Raw genomic sequence first — 21,366 nt, 5'->3', positions numbered from 1 at the left:
CATTGAATGTCATCTTGCTCAGCAACTCCAGTGTATATTTGGACTTGTGTTTGAGGTTATTGTCCTGCTGAAAGGTGAATTTGTCTCCCAGTGTCTGTTGGAAAGCTGACTGAAATAGGTTTTCCTCTAGTATTTTGCCTGTGCTTATCTCTAATCCGTTTATTTTTATCATGAAAAACTCTGTTGTCCTTGCCGATGACAAGCATTTATTTGGCTATTTTTTTGCAGTATTACTTTAGTGCAGTGGTCACCAACCTGTCGAACCCAATCAACTGGTCGTTTCTAGTCATTTCTAATTGATCACCAAACATTTCTGGAAAACACCCAACCATAAAGCCTTGTGTTCCGATTTCATTTTTTTCATTTCATGCTGTTGGAGGTAGGTGCACTTGATTCAGCAGCGCTAGCGCCAGGAAGGCAAAGTGTTTGATAGCATTCCATTGACTCCAACCATTGTTATGAGCCGTCCTCCCTTCAGCAGCCTCCACTGCTATAGACTTACCGCTGGCCAATCAGATCACCGTGTCTGCAAAGTTTCCTCGAGCCATAGACTGTAAAAAGAAGCCTCAAATGCACAGCAAAGTTGATACTGTGAGATTTCAAAACGTTTAAAACCACGACTAGAGAGAGAGTGAAGGAATACGTCAAAGAGCTGCTGTTTTTATGAGTAAGGTCATGTTTGTTGTTATTCAGCACTGTGAACACGTTGATCATAAAATGCCATGAAATGTTCTTTCTCCCTACTTCCACTCATGCCACTAATAGCACTGCAGCTGCAATGAATGTGTATAGCAAATTGTTCCGATAACCTTGCGTTATTATTATGTTATTATTAGAGGCTTTTTTAATAATGAGGAATATTTCCCTTTCTCTGGTCATAGGAGTAGAGTAACACCATGAATTGGTGCATGAAGCAGAAATAATGCAGTGCGACTTCAGTTTCGCCATCAGCTGAAAGACTATGTCCCCTTTTCTCAGCGGAGGGAGGGAAGGCAGTGGGATGGTGAGTCTGTGTGAGGCATCTTCACCACTGTTCCCTGCCTCCCCTCAGACTGACCATCAGATGCAGCCCATCAGTCCTGTAAAAAAACATATAAAAAATAATGATTATGCTCAGCTGTGTCTCACATGTAATACAACAAATCGTCTCTTACCAGTGTGATCATATAACACATTTTTCAAAATATAATTTCTAAATGGTTTGAGAAGAACAACATTGTCAGGACAATTTAAGCATAGCCAATATGCGGTCATAATGTATTGGGCCTATATCCTAAATGCACAAACATCATTGCTACAAAAACAGTTTTTGATTGGTTATTGTTGCATAGGCTTATGTTTTTTAAGTCATGTTTAAAAAAAATCTGAGGGGTAGATCTCGGCTTGCATTTTTACTAAGAAAGTGATCATGACTCAGAAAAGTTTGGTGACCACTGCTTAAGTGTCTTATTGCAAACAGGATGCATGTTTCTGAATATTTTTTCTTTTCATTCTGTCAATTAGGTTAGTATTGTGGAGACACTACAATGTTGTTGATCTGTCCTCAGTTTACTCCTATCACAGACAATACACTCTGTAACTGTTTTAATGTCACCCTTGGCATAATGGTGAAATCCCTGGGCAGTTTCCTTCCTCTCCGGCAAGTTGTGTGGTGTGGCATATCGGGGGGGGCCCTGGTTCCCCAGTGGGCCAGACTGGCTGCCCAGTGGGTGTACAACTTCCTCCGCATATTTGTAATCAAACGGCAGAATCATCTCCATCTCCTTAGTTATCATACTCTGCTTCCACTGGACATTCCACTTATTTTAAAACTCAGCCCACCAGAAAGTGGAGAGCATTAGCACCACTTTCGCAGTTTTATCTTTGAAAAGTAAATGGGTTAGAAAGGATTGCCTACACATACTGAGCAGCTCATGTTATAGACAGAAGCCTGCTACATGGCAGACCAATCCGAACTCATCTCTCGGCATGTCCAGCACATACATTATCTCAGCCAATCATGGCTAGCGGGAACGTTCCTGACTTTTTCTGTGCCTAATCCATCTAGGCACGTAATTTAACATTTTTGTTCTTATTTACAGATTGCATACACATTTATTATTAAGGCACATGAATTGCACATGGTCCAGAGGGTATTTTGATAAAAAATACATGTTTAAGTTTAAATGCCTCTCATGTGAAGTAGTGACGAGCAATATATGACTCGTTTCCTGAAACGAGTTACATATCTGTATTCCCAGTCATTATAAATCTATAGATTAGTGCCTAGTGAATTTAATTTTCTATAACCTAGTAAAATCTTTGAAATTGTTGCATGTTGCGTTTATATTTTGGTACTAAATTCAATGCATAAAACTACAAATGTAAGCAATGATACACAATAGCATGCTGTAGTATATTTTGAAAAGTTTGAATGAACGACTGACAAGCTTTCAATAATCGTAATTTTGTTGCAATGTGATTTTCTGGATATTTTAGATTCCGTCTCTCACAGTTGAAGTGTACCTACGATAAAAATTACAGACCTCTACATGCTTTGTAAGTAGGTAAACCTGCAAAATCGGCAGTGTATCAAATACTTGTTCTCCCCACTGTATATGAAGTTTCCACACTCTGCGTTGTGCATGTAATATAAAAAAAATTGAAAGTGTTTTTGTTAAGAGAGAGATGTGATTTGAGAAGCTATAAGATATTTGTTTTACCTAACTTTGCACAGTGAGCAGTCACCGCCCCGAAGTGAGGTCAGAGAGTGTCAGCCTTCCGGAACTGCACCTTTCGAGCAAAATATATAAATTATGGGTTAAGAGAAAAAAAACACACCAGACCAGAAAAACATGAAGTGGCAGCTGCACGTTTGAACCTCAACATGAGGTTGAGACGATAAACTCAACTCCCGGACAATCACTAGTACGGCTGATTAGCTGTCCTAAGTAAAGTATCTTCGAAAGGACCATCATGTTACTCTGCTCAAACCATCGATACGGCTGGCTAGCCTATCTTCAAAGAAGCATCTTCAAGAGCGAATAGAAGGAAAATAAACTTTCTAGTTCTGTTCAAGACTACACGACAAGTCACTGGATACTGGACAACTACAAAAAAGGACAAAAGTAGTAGAAGAGTTGTTGGAACCATTTCGAACAATCAGAGCATGCCACGAAAAGACCCAAACCCCTTTCCAAGGCTGCCCGGTTCACCGAGAGATCCCAGGCGAACCCAGGCATTTCACGTAAATACATAAATTATTTCTTGCTCAAAGCAGGTGGCGGTTTGTGTGCAAAGTATATGGTTACTGTAGGTGAGAATAGTTTCTGAATGTACCAATTGTAAGTGTCTCAGTCCCTCACTCTCTCTCTCCCCCTCACCCTCGCCCTCTTTTCTTTAACAAGCAGCCATGTTGTTGTCAGTCCGCTAGGGACATGTTTTCAGCGTATTAACTCTCCTGTCAATAACCGGTGCAAAGTGTATGTTTATCCTGTGTTCCCATTTAATTAGCTAGTAAATAAATAATAAAACCAATTTGTGCAGAACTGAATCATAAGTAAGGTTTGGGTTTTTGCAGATGCAAGTAGGTAATGACTGTTCAGAATGATAATATGATATGAGGTCATGATTAATAAGTTAACTGTTTATATATGTTATAGGTAAAGACCTTTTTAGAGTTTAATTTGGGAGATGGAAACTCTTTAATGAACCACTCTCGTGGTGTCCCAGATTGAAATTAAATTAATGATTTTATTTAACTAGGCAAGTCAGTTAAGAACAAATTCTAATTTACAATGACGGCCTTCCCCGGCCAAACCCTAACCCGGATGAAGCTGGGCCAATTGTGCGCTGCCCCATGGGACTCCCAATCACGGCCGGTTGTGATACAGGGTCTCTAGTGACGCCACTGGCATTGAGATACAGTTCCTTAGACCGCCGCGCCACTCAGGAGCCCTATTGAGATAGTTGTTACATGATTCATTTAAATTGGGTAACAATTAAACATAGTTAGTTAATTAGATAAATAACCGTCTTTAGATTAATGTTAAAGTCAAGTCACGACAAGACTAATTTAAATTGGCTGGGGTCTGTCCATAGACAGCTGAAGGATACATTGCAAGAGGGGAAAAATATGATAATTTTAGCTAGCCAGACAGTTCTACCTTGCCGTAAGACAAACCCAACCCTCATGATAAAGCTAGCAAGCTAGTTACCAATCAACACATTTCTTGACAAGCTAGTTAGCTAGCCCATTTAACTACGTGATAAAAGCGACTAACATACATTGGCTGTTGACTGTCTATAGGCAGCTGAGGCTCCAGACCAGATGGATCCACATTCAAGATGGGAAAATATATACATTTTTGTTAACAATTATCTTCTAGTTAGTTCTAGCTTTTTAGAGAAACCCAACCCTCACTATAGGCTAGCTAGCTAGCAAGCAACATGTTGCTAAGTAGCTAAAATATATATAGAAAGGTATATGGACACCCCTTCAAATGAATGGATTCAGCTATTTCAGCCACACCCATTACTGACAGGTGGAGAAAATCGAGCACACAGCCATGCATTATCCATAGACAAACATAGGTAGTAGAATGGCCGTATTAAGAGCTCAGTGACTTTCAACGTGGCACCGTCATAGGATGTGTCACGGATCCCCTCGGTACTGCTGCTCATTCTGTTCACCAATTCCGGAGGTCTACGTCATCGGCTTTCTAGGCTTCACTGAACGGGATTCATTATCATCAACCCGGGACTGTCTTGTCTGATTACACACACCTGGTTCCCATTTCCCCTGATTAGTATGTTATATATGTGCCCTCTGTTCCCTCTGTCGGTTATTGTTCCCATGTCCGTTGGTCGTGTGAGTACCTTTGCGTTGGTGCAGCTGTTATGCGGCGTGCTTTATATACTGTGTATTAAAGGTTTCATCCCATGTTGTTCAACGAGGTTTACCCTCGCTCTTTTGTTTGGGCACAGCCCAGTGTTTTTGTATACGTGTTTGTCTTGGGTGTATTAAAAAACCCTATTGTGTATTCCTGTGCCTGTCTCCAAATCCTTTATACCAGCGTGACAGGATGCCACCTTTCCAACAAGTCAGTTCATCAAATGTTTTGCAAAGTGGTAGGCCTCACAAGCTCATAGAATGGGACCGCCGAGTGCTGAAAATGGTTTGTCTTCGGTTGCAACACTCACTATCTCGAGTTCCAAACTGCCTCTAGAAGCAACGTCAGCACAACGTCAGCACAGCACACCATCGAACCCCATTTGGAATGCCAAATGCGAGCCAGACCTAATCAACCAACATCAGTGTTCTCATGGCAGAATGGAAGCCCCCGCAGCAATGTTCCAACATCTAGTGGAAAGCCTTCCCAGAAGAGTGGAGGCTGTTATAGCAGCAATGTTCCAACATCTAGTGGAAAGCCTTCCCAGAAGAGTGGAGGATGTTACAGCAGCAATGTTCCAACATCTAGTGGAAAGCCTTCCCAGAAGAGTGGAGGATGTTACAGCAGCAAAGGGGGGACCAACTCCATATTAATGCCCATGATTTTGGAATGAGATGTTCGACGAGCAGGTGTCCATATACTTTTGGTCATGTAGCCCAGAATATTTAACAATAACTAGCGTCAGCAGTTAAATTTTACTAATACATACAATTGACCTAATGTGGAGAGTTTGTGTTGCAACCTTACAGATCAATATCTTTGGTTTTGTACCACTGATTTTGTCACACGCGCTGGGGTGCTTAGTTCATGGAATACAGAGTTAATTTTCAAACTCTCAAATGGCACAGAACATTTTGGGCGGTCTCTCTGTAAAAGTTGCTGGCCACACACCAATACACGGATTTGACAGTCAAATTATTCCCTTAAGTAGCAGCCAATCATTGTCACTGTTGATGTCCTATGCCGTGTCTTAAGTCGTTGAAGTTAATTAACAGAACATTTGTTTTTTTCCCTTTTCCGTGATGGCAGCTTTGCACAATCTTGGCATTCTCTCAACCAGCTTCATGAGTTAGTCACCTGAAATGCATGTCATTAACACAACCAGTCATGATGTATTCATCTTATTGTCAAACAAATCACCTGCACATGTTCGTCCACTCCAAAATAATTCCAGCATCCAAACAGTGCACTCTGCATTCGACCCATTTAATGAATGGAAAGAGACAAAACACCAAAAAGTGTAATGACATTTGGTTATTGGGTCTACACTCTATGTCTACACTTTTGTACCCTGAAAGAATTGATGTATCTTGCTGACAAAATTACCTTTTTCGTAGAAAGAAAAGTTGGGACACCTGAAAAGGGGTTGAGATAAGTGCAGCCACATGGGATGTTTTTTTAAATATTTTTTATTTATTTTTTACTGTGACACAGAGTTGGGGGTGTTTGTTTAATTTGGAAGTTATTATTTTAATATTTACCACTGTAGCATTTTAAACAAATAGGAGAATGTTTAAATTTACTGCTTGGAAACTTGTAAACTCACTTTTTAGAAAATGGCCATTGAAGGATTTGGTAAACCTACTGGAGAGCTCTTCTTAGTCTACATCCATTCTGCATTGTTCACACCCTCTTAAGCCTTAGCCCCACCCATCTCTTTAAAGAATCACATGTGAGGACATGTACTAAACAACCAAGATGTAAAGACTGGTTTATAATACGTCTATCGACAGTTGTATCAGTGACAAAATGAACATTCTATTGTCGTCCGTCATCAAACTTGTCATTGTCATTATGAAAAAGTATAAACACAAAAACTACAGGCTGCATGACATCAGCAGCCTGGTGGTCCAACATAGCATAACTATTGTATTTTAACTCTAATAAACCCACCCGTTTAAAAAATGAATTTAGTATATGTCAATCTGGCACACTAGGCAACTAAAAGCAACTCCCTAAAAAAGATTTTGGTTAGTTTATAGCTTGTTAGCTGGCTAGCCAGGTCAGATAATAACCATATCACATAGCCGACAACTTATTCACTTTAGCTCATTTGTCTTCATTATTACAGGAAAATGAATTCACAACTAGATCAATATTTACAAGTTAATAGCGAGCCAATTACAAAAACATTTGTCTTCATTATTACAGGAAAATGAATTCACAACTAGATCAATATTTACAAGTTAATAGCGAGCCAATTACAAAAACTAGCTTATGGTTTGTCTCGTTGGCCTAACATTATATCCTAATTTGACTTTGGTGCAGGTCTTGTTCTTCACATTACTGTCTCTGGTAAACACACACTCAAGTTTATTTGTCACATGCAGAGGATACAGATGGTGTAGTGAAATGGTTACTTGCATAGTGTAGTCTCTTGTTTATACATATAGCTAGCTAGCTAAACAATGAACCATAATCCCAACTCATATCATTACTACCCTGCATGAATCTGCTGGTAGCTAACCAACCAGGTTCAATGTCAGCTAGCTAGATAACATTAGTATATAACTAGCAATGCAAATTTCTCTGAGAAACGAATACTTTTACTACACAGATCATACACGTAACGTCAGCTAGCGAGCCAACCAGCTAACATTAGCTAGATAGCTAACAGTGTGCTTTAACTTGAAATAGAAACAACTTTCTGACAAAATTAGAAACATTTAATGTCTGAAAATGTAACTAGCAAGACTATACATGGATGGACACTTCTCCCTCTGTCATGGATACCATGGTTGAAGTTTGAAGATGTAATCCGGAGACACACTGTAAAAAATGATTTGTGGAATCTACTCAAAATACTGTAGGCAACACAATTACAGGTACTAATTTTGAGTAGATATTTTCACTTGTTTTTATGAGTAGATAAGCTCGAGTAAGTTGTTTAGCTGTGTTCAAATACATTGAGTAAAGATAATAGAATTAAAACGATTATATTAAGTTGATTGAACTCAAATAGATCCATGAAACTTATTAACTGAATGATTAATCCTATTATACAGTGCATTCGGAAAGTATTCAGACCCCTTGACTTTTTCCACATATTGCTACATTACAGCCTTATTCTAAAATTGATCATTTTATTATTTTTTATCCATCTACACACAATACCACAATGACAAAGCAAAAACAGGTTTTTAGAAATCTCTGCAAAAAAAAAAGAAATATCATATTTACATAACTATTCAGATGTTCGATCGGGTTCAAGTCCGGCCTCTGGCTGGGCCACTCAAGGACATTCAGGGACTTGTCCCAAAGCCACTCCTGTGTTGTCTTGAATGTGCTTAGGGACGTTGTCCTTCTGGAAGTTTCTCCCATCTCCACAGAGGAACTTTGGTGCTCTGTCAGAGTGACCATCGGGTTCTTGGTCACCTTCCTGACAAAAGGCCCTCCTTCCATGTTTGGCCGAGCGGCCAGCTCTATGAAGAATCCTGGTGGTTCCAAACTTTTCCATTTTAGAATGATGGAGGCCACTGTTCTTGGGGACCTTCAATGCTGCAGAATTTGTTTTAGTACCTTTCGCCAACTCTGTGCCTCGAAACAATTTTGTCTTGGAGCTCTACGGACAATTCCTTTGACCTCACGCCTTGGTTTTTGCTCTGACACGCACTGTTAACTGCGGGACCTTATATCGACAGGTGTGTGCTTTTCCAAATCATGTCCAATCAATTGAATTTACCACAGCTGGACTCCAATAGAGTTGTAGAAACATCTCAAGAATGATCAATGGATCACCTGAGCTAATTTTTTAATCTCATAGGAAACGGTCTGAATACTTTTTATTTTTTAATACATTTGCAAACATTTCTAAACCTGTTTTTGCTTTGCCATTATGTGTAGATTGAGGACATTTTTTTATTTAATATATTTTAGAATAAGGCTGTAACATGTGGAAAAAGGGAAGGAGTCTGAATAATTTCCCATTGCACTGTATACTTATTGATTATATTATATTTTGACTTAGACCAACTCAGAAAGGTTCACATTTTTACTTTGGATGTACTCAATCAGATCAAGGTATCAGGACACCAGGAATCCTTGAAAACCGTTGTTTAAACATCAATGGTTTGCAAAACAGCTCTTATTAAACTGTACAGAAATGATTCTCAAATTATTAGTTGTCAAATTACAGAATTGCAATCAACTTTGCAGGTACGTTCTAATTGCTGCAGGTAGGCAAAACCGTAGAATTAGGAACAAGAACACTAACACTAGCTAGTATAGGATCTCTGTGGGCAGAACCATCTGGGATAGAACAGAGCTTCAACTCCATAGACTTCATAAGAACCAAAATACTCTCATGGAAACCATTGGTAACTAAACTCAGCAAAAAAAGAAATGTCCCTTTTTCAGGACCCTGTCTTTCAAAGATAATTAGTAAAAAATCCAAATAACTTCACAGATCTACATTGTAAAGGGTTTAAACACTGTTTCCTATGCTTGTTCAATGAACAATACATAATTATTGCACCTCTGCAATTATGCACCTGTGCAATTATGCACGCATAATTATGCACCAATTATGCACCTATGCAATTATGCACCTGTGGAACAGTCGTTAAGACACTAACAGCTTACAGACGGTAGGCAATTAAGGTCACAGTTATGAAAACTTAGGACACTAAAGAGGCCTTTCTACTGACTCTGTAAAACCCCAAAAGAAAGATGCCCAGGGTTCCTGCTCATCTGTGTTAATGTGCCTTAGGCATGCTGCAAGGAGGCATGAGGACTGCAGATGTGGCCAGGGCAATAAATTGCAATGTCTGTACTGTGAGACGCCTAAGACAGCACTACGGGGAGACAGGACGGCGAGCTGATCATCCTCACAGTGGCAGAACACCTGCACAGGATCGGTACATCCAAACAGCACACCTGAAGCACAGGGACAGGATGGCAACAACAACTGCCCGAGTTACACCAGGAACGCACAATCCCTCCATCAGTGCTCAGACTGTCCGCAATAAGCTGAGTGAGGCTAGACTGAGGGCTTGTAGGCCTGTTGTAAGGTGGATCCTCGCCAGACATCACCGGGAACAACGTCACCTATGGGCACAAACCCAGCGTCGCTGGACCAGACAGGACTGGCAAAAAGTGCTCTTCTCTGACGAGTCACGGTTTTGTCTCACCAGGTTTGATGGTCGGATTCGCATTTATCGTTGAAGAAATGAGCGTTACACCGAGGCCTGTACTCTGGAGCGGGATCGATTTGGAGGTGGAGGGTACGTCCTGGTCTGGGGCGGTGTGTCACAGCATCATCGGACTGAGCTTGTTGTAATTGCAGGAAATCTCAATGCTGTACGTTACAGGGAAGACATCCTCCTCCCTCATGTGGTATCCTGCAGGCTCATCCTAACATGACGCTCCAGCATGACCATGCCACCAGCCATACTGCTCGTTCTGTGCATGATATCCTGCAAGACAGGAATGTCAGTGTTCTGCCATGTCCAGCGAAGAGCCTGGATCTCAATCCCATTGAGCACATCTGGGACCTGTTGGATCGGAGGGCTAGGGCCATTCCCCCCAGAAATGTCTGGGAACGTGCAGGTGCCTTGGTGGAAGAGTGGGGTAACATCTCACAGCAAGAACTGGCAAATCTGGTGCAGTCCATGAGGAGGAGATGCACTGCAGTACCTAATGCAGCTGGTGGCCACACCAGATACTGACTGTTACTTTTGATTTTGACCCACCCTTTGTTCAGGGACACATGATTCATTTTCTGTTAGTCATATGTCTGTGGAATTTGTTAAGTTGTCTCAGTTGTTGAATCTTGTTATGATATTTACACATGTTCAGTTTGCTGAAAATAAACGCAGTTGACAGTGAGAGGACGTATCTTTTTTTTACTGAGTTTATAATAATGGGGTCTCATGGAGTCTCAAATAGCTTGTTTGCACTGTGGGATATTTGTCAAACTAAAATGTTGGCTACAATGCAAAAAAAAAGAAAGAGATTACAACTCCGATAATCATGTAATCTGAACATCTTTACTAGTTTTTCCTATAACATTTCCCACTTCACAAACACTGCCGATGGATGCCACCTATATTACCTTTGTAATATATAAATGGTCAAATTTGGACTTTTTTTTCTCCAAAAGTTCCCATGAAGGTTTCCAATAGAAATCCATTCAAAATAAACTACAAGTTTTTGCAGGTAGACTATCAGTGATGCAGGTAGCATTGTGATGTCATAACAACCATGATGTGCAGACAGACCTAGGTAGAATTTTCTAAATACCTGTGGTAAAATGGTTTTACCTTGATGAAATCTCCAAATTGTAAAACTGATTAAAATGTCAGTATTTCAAACATCAACCATATGGGAACAAAATGTACATTTATGTTTTACAATGACATCCTTAATTAAAAACACATTTTGTAGCTTTGTGTACAAAACACAACTTAAATACCGTGACAGTGACTCTTTAACTTACACCTTGAGGACACCTACACATTCTGACCAGCTCATGTTATAGACATAAGCGTGCTACATGGCAGACCAATCAGAACTAATCTCTTGGCATGTCTAGACCATCTGTTATCTCAGCCAATCATGGCTAGCAGGATGGTTACTGTCGTTTTTTGTTGTGGCTAAACCAACTTGGCTCGTAATATATCAATTGTATTCATATTTACAGATGGCATACAAGTTTGTTATTAAGGCACATGAAAGTTCACACGTTCCAGAAGGCATAACTGCCCAAAAACTTTTTAAATACATGATTTTATTCACTTTCCTTCTGAGGCGAGAATTGTATACGCCTAGTTTCCTTAAACGAGTCACATATATGCACATATATATATATTTTCTTTGTGTATTTGCTGAATACATTTATCCAATAGAAATATATGCTAATATATTGGTTAAATGTATTCAGCAAATACACAAAGAAATGTAAAAATGTATTTTTTTATACATTCCAATACATATTTTTTCCTATATGGGGGACACCCATACACAAACCATCTCTCTTCCTTCTCACTTTCTCGCATCTGTATTTATTTGCATGTTTGTGTTTCAGCTTCTCCCCTTGAAATGTAATGGATTGATAGGAGGGGGGTGTGGGATGGGAAAAAAGCAATTAAACTTCCAGATGAATTATCACGGCACATAAATGTATGAGCATGGGATGGAGTCAAGTCCCAGGATTAATTATGTGCTGGCATTGCCATGAGACAAGTAATTTCTGCACCAGCGAGACACGTGCGGCTATTCTACATGGTAATGTCTGCGCCTGTACTCTGTGTTGTTACACTATTACGTGTGAAGGTCATATTTCATCTAGGTTCATGTATAGCAGCAATTTACATAATTTCTCTGGGCCATAACTGCTAACACAGTCATCTGATATAATTACAGGGATCTCACTCTTTCACCCCTTCTCCCCCAACTGTCTTTCTCTCTTTCTCTATCCTACCCTCTCTCCCCCTCTGTCACTACATTCAGACACTTTTCACAAGTGAACGCGTAGATTGCCATTGGGTATCATGGGTAAAATTCCCAGTGCCTACAATGCATCTGCTACTGTGGAGCCTGAAACGGTAGAAATTAGGACAGTGTTATTTTTTTCTTCTTCTGTTAAGTGGTGAGCCAATCAGCGCAATGCAGGCAATTCAATAGGACTGCTCTTAGTACTGGATTTCTCCTTGAATATACTTACATTCTAGAAATATTGTGAAAGAAATGGTAAATGTTGCACCTGCCTATTATAGCAAGCTACATAGATGATGTAGGATGATATGTTAGGTTTGGAAGTTACTGATGTGATGTGTATAACAACTTTGTTGATTATAGCCCTCATAAATCAATGCAGGTAATGTCAGTAGTTGTCTCCCGCTTTGACTTGTGGAATCAGAAAGCAAAATGATGTGTGATCATGGTACCCCCCCTCTCTTGCTCCCTCTCTACATGGGCAGCCTTTCCCTCTAATCCTGTAACTGAGACACTTCCTCATTTCCATTCATTCTTAGCCTATCATCCTGGGAGCCAAGCTCTTGAGAGAGATGGAGGGAGAGTGGGATCCAAGTCAAAGAGGGAGGAAAATAGAGCGAAATGATACGGGAGGAAAAGTGGTACCAGAACGAACAAACTTAGAACCCAGAATCAAATCTCACGTGCACTGTCCAGCTACTCAATTTGGCTTTCAGGGCTGAGATTTTCAAATCTGTATGGAACAGCGGTAGCAGAACAGTAGGCTTACCACCCACTCTAAAAGTCTTGCCAAAGCCCGTCCCGCAGCCACCTACCATTCCAATGTTTTCGATGCTGACCATTATCAGTGCCACCTCTGCAAAATCAGGATTTGTCAAAAGAATCAGTGACACTAAACCACTGCACAAGAATAATTCACCCCCCATCACAGACTCTGCACGAGGTGTACAGACTTTCACATTTATATTAACAGTCTGTCACAAGAGACCACAGAAAGAGATTAAAAAGACACTGGTGAGGGAGGGAGTACAGAAGAAGGGCAGCGGAGGACAACGAACAAAAGAGAGAAATGCAGGTCAAAAGACCTAATAGGAAATGGAGAGATGGAAGGAGAAGTAAAGAGAGAAAAGGATAGGGGGGTGATAGAAGAGGTTTGCCCCCAATGATCCTGCGCCAGCTCTCCCTTGCCTTATCTGTCTTGTCCAGACATGGAAGACACGCATGTACCCACAATGCAGTGTGGTTCTTACCTATCAGCCTGGAAAGAGGCCCTAACCCCATCCCATCAGCGAGACGGGGTTGCCTGCCAAGGCACGGGGTTCTCCAGCTCCGGTTCCAAAGGTCTAAGAGCTTTACATGCCCTACAGACACATGGCTTGATTCAGATCTGTGTTGCATCACAATTTGTGCCATTCTCAGTCATTCAGAAATAGAACTTACTGTGTTACACTTCTATAGGCCACGGGCAAGGGCCACTGATAAGAAGGCTATGCTGCAGTGCACGTAGATCAGCACCACTTGTTTGTGTAATGTCTGTTACATTAAAATACTTTAAAATGTTTGGGTACATACTGTACAGTTTGTGCTAACAGGCGGGTTACGTTATAGGCGTCGTGTTTGCATTGTCTGAGGTTACGATGTGTAACAAAACTACTGATGCAGATTGACCCCTGGGTTGATGAGTTTTAGAAGCCACTCCCCAGTTCCAAGGAGCCAGTCACTGGTGTGTGTGATGTCATTTCGCCCACCACAGGCGTGAAAATAGGCTTAAAGGTATATTTTAAACGGTTTGATTTGTGTTCAGGAGAGGGAGGGAGGGGACAGAGACAGAGTGTTATGGAGAGTGTGTTATGGTAAGCCACTTCAATTTGTAGGTTGATGTACATTGGGATGAATCTTGTCATGGAGGCAGAGCGATTTCCTTTAGATGGGCCAGCTGAAAAGTCAAATTAGCCATATATTGTACAAATTAGATTTTTTTTTGTCTTCATCAAATAAGCAACTACTTACAGTTATTATTATTATTGATGTATTACAAACATCCCAATAGGGATCAAAACATTGTCCACATGTTTCACATTGGGAGCTCAGAGCTGGGGACATTGTTTAATTTATTATGCCCAGGACTAAAACAGCATCATGAACATGTAAAAATGTTTACATATATATCACGTTTCAGGTATGACCCAGATGCAGACAGTGTCGAAGGAACAAAAATGTATTTCCTAAACAGGGGCAGGCAAACAAAAGGTTGAAGGCAGCAGGGGTCAATAATCCAGAGAGGATGCAAAGGGTCCAGAACAGCAGGCAGTCTCAGGGTCAGGGCAGGCAGGGGTCAATAATCCAGAGAGGATGCAAAGGGTCCAGAACAGCAGGCAGTCTCAGGGTCAGGGAAGGCAGGGGTCAATAATCCAGAGAGGATGCAAAGGGTCCAGAACAGCAGGCAGTCTCAGGGTCAGGGCAGACAGGGGTCAATAATCCAGAGGATGCAAAGGGTCCAGAACACCAGGCAGTCTCAGGGTCAGGGCAGGCAGGGGTCAATAATCCAGAGAGGATGCAAAGGGTCCAGAACAGCAGGCAGTCTCAGGGTCAGGGCAGGCAGGGGTCAATAATCCAGAGAGGATGCAAAGGGTCCAGAACAGCAGGCAGTCTCAGGGTCAGGGCAGACAGGGGTCAATAATCCAGAGAGGATGCAAAGGGTCCAGAACAGCAGGCAGTCTCAGGGTCAGGGCAGACAGGGGTCAATAATCCAGAGAGGATGCAAAGGGTCCAGAACAGCAGGCAGTCTCAGGGTCAGGGCAGGCAGGGGTCAATAATCCAGTAAGGTACAAAACGGCAGGCAGTCTCAGGGTCAGGGCAGGCAGAACGGTCAAAACCGGGAAAGACTAGAAGACAGGAGCAAGAAACAGGCAGAAGCAGGGAAACAAAAGCTGATAGGTTTCACAAACAAAATGAACTGGAAACAAACAAACAGAGAACACAGGTATAAATACACAGAGGATTTTGGGGAAGATGGGCAACCCCTGGAGGGGGGTGGAGACAAGCACAAAGACAGGTGAAACAGATCAAGGTGTGACAATATAAGCCTTTTATTATGTCACTTAAGCAGAAAAAATGTACATCGGATCATTTTAACATGTTGGTTATAGGGAGACTATTGCACTAGCTTAGCTGTGCTTTAGAACAAATCTACTAGATTGGTGGTTTCCAAACTGAGGGTCCGCAGAGGTAATGCAGGGGGTCGGTGGCCAGATATATATTTTTTCTTCTATATTGCTAGCAACAACATAAGGGGTCTGTGGAACACATTTAGAGAGTACTATACAATACAATGTAATATTATTAATCTACAATATAGGCTACCCTTAGATGCACAACAGGGCCTGGGATGCTAAAATGGATCCACAGTCCTCCATCAATGATACATTTTTCAACTCAATACTTCTTATATTCCCCAAACATGTTGTTTTGGCAATAAATGCACTCTAATTTAAGCTTGAAAACTGTGAAATGTTATTTCTGTCCCATGGCAAAATGTGTAGAATTGCAGGAAATGAACTTGAAAACTGCTACATTTTCTCTCCGATGTGAAGAGGGGGGGCTTTAAAATGTTATTTTCCAGGGCTTGAGACTTGGTTAGTCCGTCCATGCGCTGCAGCAGTCATAGTAAAACTCCTTGTATGCTATTTCTATGGCATTCCAATGTCGGAGTTGTGTTCTGATTTTGAGGGGTCCCTGATGAATTGGCCATATGGGGACACTGTTGGACAGGATAAACTGTTTATGCAAGCTCATTGGCTTATAACTGCCGTATTTTTGGAGCTAGAGTCTTGGAAAATATTGCATCGAAAGATGTCCGTCTTTAGATGCTATTTACCAAAGTTGGTATCGATTGGGTCAGCGGTCCTGGAAAATAAGTTTGAAGTAGGCCAATCATAACAAATTGTCCAAAATACATCAAAAGCATACAGCATGATCTGTTTGATTTTGAGTTCTGATATTTGGCAAGTGTGATAAGTACAGAAGTCGCTCATTTTAGGACGATGTGTCCAATTTGGCCTGATGGTGGCACTGTGGAGCTACAGCTTGAACCCTGCCATGGCTGCTTGCTGCTAGATTGAAATATTGATATTGTGTATCTACTGTTAAAAGGCTGGCATCTGTGGGATAGCTATGTGTCCTCTTTCATCATCATCATATTCAGAGTTTGGAACAAACATTATTTTCAATCATTTCGTTCTGAACAGAATCATTCTTCTTTTCATTCCGCGCCAATGTTCCGACCTGCAAAATAAGGTTAGAACAAAAAAAAAAGATTTATATAGTCCCGTTCTGTTCCTTTTTAAACCTCTTCAATCAATTTTTTTTTACATTTAGCTCGGCATTAAAATACTTCACGAGTCAGTGTGGATAGAGCAGCTTGTTATGGAGCGGTCAAGCTATAGTTGTTTACATGCACGATGGACAGACAAGTGTAAGAAGTGAGATGCGACTGAAATTTTGTGGGTGGGGAGAGAGCGAGAGAGGGTGGAGGAAGGGGCTTGGCTTAAAGAACTGGCCATCTCGTTATGACATGTATTACCTCAATTACAGTAGCTATGCCCACAGAATTAAATCTTGGGAGGAATGGCTTTCATGGAGTAACTTTGAATGTCTTTGTACTTCCGAGAGTTGGCTAAACATGTTTGACTGTGCAGAGAGACACCAGAATTAAAAACATGTCTTACCTTTCTGTAGTTAATAAATCCAATGTCAAATGTCATAAGTATATTATTTTTAAATAGCATTGAAAAAGTTGAGTCATTCTTCTGTAATTAAAATTATCTCCCTAATTTCTGAATCACACTTATGCTTCAGAGGGGGAGGGTCTGATAGCCTACACAAGCACACACATTCACAAAGATTTTCAGCTGGCAGGCAATCGATAGAGGGAGGGCTTGGCATAGGCGCTTTGTTGCATTTTTGTGGGACTGAAACAAATACCTGGAACGTAAAATAAAGTTTCTAACCAGTTCCCATGCTTTTAAAATAATGGCTCTGTTAAGGAAAAGTATATGTAGTATTTATTAGGATCCCCAATGACTTTTCTGCCGAGGGAGTGGCCTTTTCTTCCTGGGGACCAAAAAGGAAACACAACAATTAAAATACATAATATACATACTGTACATAACACTACATACAGTACCAGTCACTCTAACTTCCGCGACGCATATAAGGCCCTGCCCCGCCCTCCTTTCGGAAAAGCTGACCACGACTCCATTTTGTTGATCCCTGCCTACAGACAGAAACTAAAACAAGAGGCTCCCACGCTGAGGTCTGTCCAACGCTGGTCCGACCAAGCTGACTCCACACTCCAAGACTGCTTCCATCACGTGGACTGGGAGATGTTTCGTATTGCGTCAGATAACAATATTGACGAATACGCTGATTCGGTGTGCGAGTTCATTAGAACGTGCGTTGAAGATGTCGTTCCCATAGCAACGATTAAAACATTCCCTAACCAGAAACCGTGGATTGATGGCAGCATTCGCGTGAAACTGAAAGCGCGAACCACTGCTTTTAATCAGGGCAAGGTGACTGGTAACATGACCGAACACAAACAGTGCAGCTATTCCCTCCGCAAGGCTATCAAACAAGCTAAGCGTCAGTACAGAGACAAAGTAGAATCTCAATTCAATGGCTCAGACACAAGAGGCATGTGGCAGGGTCTACAGTCAATCACGGACTACAAGAAGAAATCCAGCCCAGTCACGGACCAGGATGTCTTGCTCCCAGGCAGACTAAATAACTTTTTTGCCCGCTTTGAGGACAATACAGTGCCACTGACACGGCCTGCAAAGAAAACATGCGGACTCTCCTTCACTGCAGCCGAGGTGAGTAAGACATTTAAACGTGTTAACCCTCGCAAGGCTGCAGGCCCAGACGGCATCCCCAGCCGCGCCCTCAGAGCATGCGCAGCGCAGACCAGCTGGCCGGTGTGTTTACGGACATATTCAATCAATCCCTATACCAGTCTGCTGTTCCCACATGCTTCAAGAGGGCCACCATTGTTCCTGTTCCCAAGAAAGCTAAGGTAACTGAGCTAAACGACTACCGCCCCGTAGCACTCACTTCCGTCATCATGAAGTGCTTTGAGAGACTAGTCAAGGACCATATCACCTCCACCCTACCTGACACCCTAGACCCACTCCAATTTGCTTACCGCCCAAATAGGTCCACAGACGATGCAATCTCAACCACACTGCACACTGCACACTGCCCTAACCCATCTGGACAAGAGGAATACCTATGTGAGAATGCTATTCATCGACTACAGCTCGGCATTCAACACCATAGTACCCTCCAAGCTCGTCATCAAGCTCGAGACCCTGGGTCTCGACCCCGCCCTGTGCAACTGGGTACTGGACTTCCTGACGGGCCGCCCCCAGGTGGTGAGGGTAGGCAACAACATCTCCACCCCGCTGATCCTCAACACTGGGCCCCACAAGGGTGCGTTCTGAGCCCTCTCCTGTACTCCCTGTTCACCCACGACTGCGTGGCCACGCACGCCTCCAACTCAATCATCAAGTTTGCGGACGACACAACAGTGGTAGGCTTGATTACCAACAACGACGAGACGGCCTACAGGGAGGAGGTGAGGGCCCTCGGAGTGTGGTGTCAGGAAAATAACCTCACACTCAACGTCAACAAAACTAAGGAGATGATTGTGGACTTCAGGAAACAGCAGAGGGAACACCCCCCTATCCACATCGATGGAACAGTAGTGGAGAGGGTAGCAAGTTTTAAGTTCCTCGGCATACACATCACAGACAAACTGAATTGGTCCACTCACACAGACAGCATCGTGAAGGAGGCGCAGCAGCGCCTCTTCAACCTCAGGAGGCTGAAGAAATTCGGCTTGTCACCAAAAGCACTCACAAACTTCTACAGATCCACAATCGAGAGCATCCTGGCGGGCTGTATCACCGCCTGGTACGGCAACTGCTCCGCCCTCAACCGTAAGGCTCTCCAGAGGGTAGTGAGGTCTGCACAACGCATCACCGGGGCCAAACTACCTGCCCTCCAGGACACCTACACCACCCGATGTTACAGGAAGGCCATAAAGATCATCAAGGACATCAACCACCCGAGCCACTGCCTGTTCACCCCGCTATCATCCAGAAGGCGAGGTCAGTACAGGTGCATCAAAGCTGGGACCGAGAGACTGAAAAACAGCTTCTATCTCAAGGCCATCAGACTGTTAAACAGCCACCACTAACATTGAGTGGCTGCTGCCAACACACTGACACTGACACTGACTCAACTCCAACCACTTTAATAATGGGAATTGATGGGAAATGATGTAAATATATCACTAGCCACTTTAAACAATGCTACCTTATATAATGTTACTTACCCTACATTATTCATCTCATATGCATACGTATATACTGTACTCTATATCATCGACTGCATCCTTATGTAATACATATATCACTAGCCACTTTAACTATGCCACTTTGTTTACATACTCATCTCATATGTATATACTGTACTCGATACCATCTACTGTATCTTGCCTATGCTGCTCTGTACCATCACTCATTCATATATCCTTATGTACATATTCTTTATCCCCTTACACTGTGTATAAGACAGTAGTTTTGAAATGGTTAGTTAGATTACTTGTTGGTTATTACTGCCTTGTCGGAACTAGAAGCACAAGCATTTCGCTACACTCGCATTAACATCTGCTAACCATGTGTATGTGACAAATAAAAATTGATTTGAGTTGAGTTAATAGTTTGGACACACCTACTCATGCAAGGGTTTTTCTACATTGTACTATTTTCACATATGGAGTCATTTAGTAACCAAAAAAATGTTAAACAAATCAAAATATATTTTAGATTCTTCAAAGTAGCCACCCTTTACCTTGATGATAGTGTTGCACACTCGTGGCCTTCTCTCAACCAGCTTCATGTGGAATGCTTTTCCAATAATCTTGAAGGAGTTCACACTAATGCTGAGCACTTGTTGGCTGCTTTTTCTTCACTCTGCGATCTAACTCAGCCCAAACCATTTCAATTGGGTTGAGGTTAGGTGAATCTAGAGGACAGGTCATCTGATGCAGCACTCTTAATCTCCTTCTTGGTCAAATAGCCCTTACATAGCCTGGAGGTGTGTTGGGTCATTGTCCTGTTGAAAAATAAAAGAGAGTCCCACTAAGCACAAACCAGTTAAGATGGCGTATCACTGCAGAATGCTGTGGTAGCCATGCTTGTTATGAATGCCTTGCATTCTAAAGAATTCACTGACAGTGTCACCACAAAGTACCCCACACCATCACACCTCCTCCTCCATGCTTCACGGTGGGAACCACACATATGGACATCTGTTTGCCTACTCTGCTTCTCCGAAAGCCATGGTGAAAATTGCAAATTTGGACTCATCAGATCAAAGGACAGATTTCCACCGGTCTAATGCCCATTGCTCGTGTTTCTTGGCCCAAGCAAGTCTCTTCTTCTTACTGGTCTCCTTTAGTAGTGGTTTTTTGAAGCAATTCAACCATGAAGGCCCAATTCACAGTCTCCTCTGAACAGTTGATGTTGACATGTCTCTGTTACTTAAACTCTATGAAGTATTTATTTGGGCTGCAATCTGAGGTGCAGTTAATTCTAATGAACTTAGCCTCTGCAGCAGAGGTAACTCTGGGTCTTCCTTTTTTGTGGTGGTCCTCATGAGAGCCAGTTTCATCATAGCGCTTAATGGCTTTTGTGACTGCACTTGAAGAAACTTTCAAAGTTCTTGAAATGTTCCGTATTGACTGACCTTCATGTCTTAAAGTAATGGACTGTCGTTTCTCTTTGCTTATTTGAGCTGTTCTTGCCATAATATGGACTTGGTATTTGAGCAAATAGGGCTATCTTCTGTATACCACCCCTACCTTGTCACAACACAACTGATGTGCTCAAACGCATTAACAAGGAAATAAATTTCACAAATACATTTTTAACAAGGC

The sequence above is a fragment of the Oncorhynchus tshawytscha genome, linkage group LG12 (genome assembly GCF_018296145.1).
Source record: "Oncorhynchus tshawytscha isolate Ot180627B linkage group LG12, Otsh_v2.0, whole genome shotgun sequence".
Lineage (NCBI taxonomy): Eukaryota > Metazoa > Chordata > Actinopteri > Salmoniformes > Salmonidae > Oncorhynchus > Oncorhynchus tshawytscha.
This window is presented reverse-complemented; position numbering follows the sequence as displayed.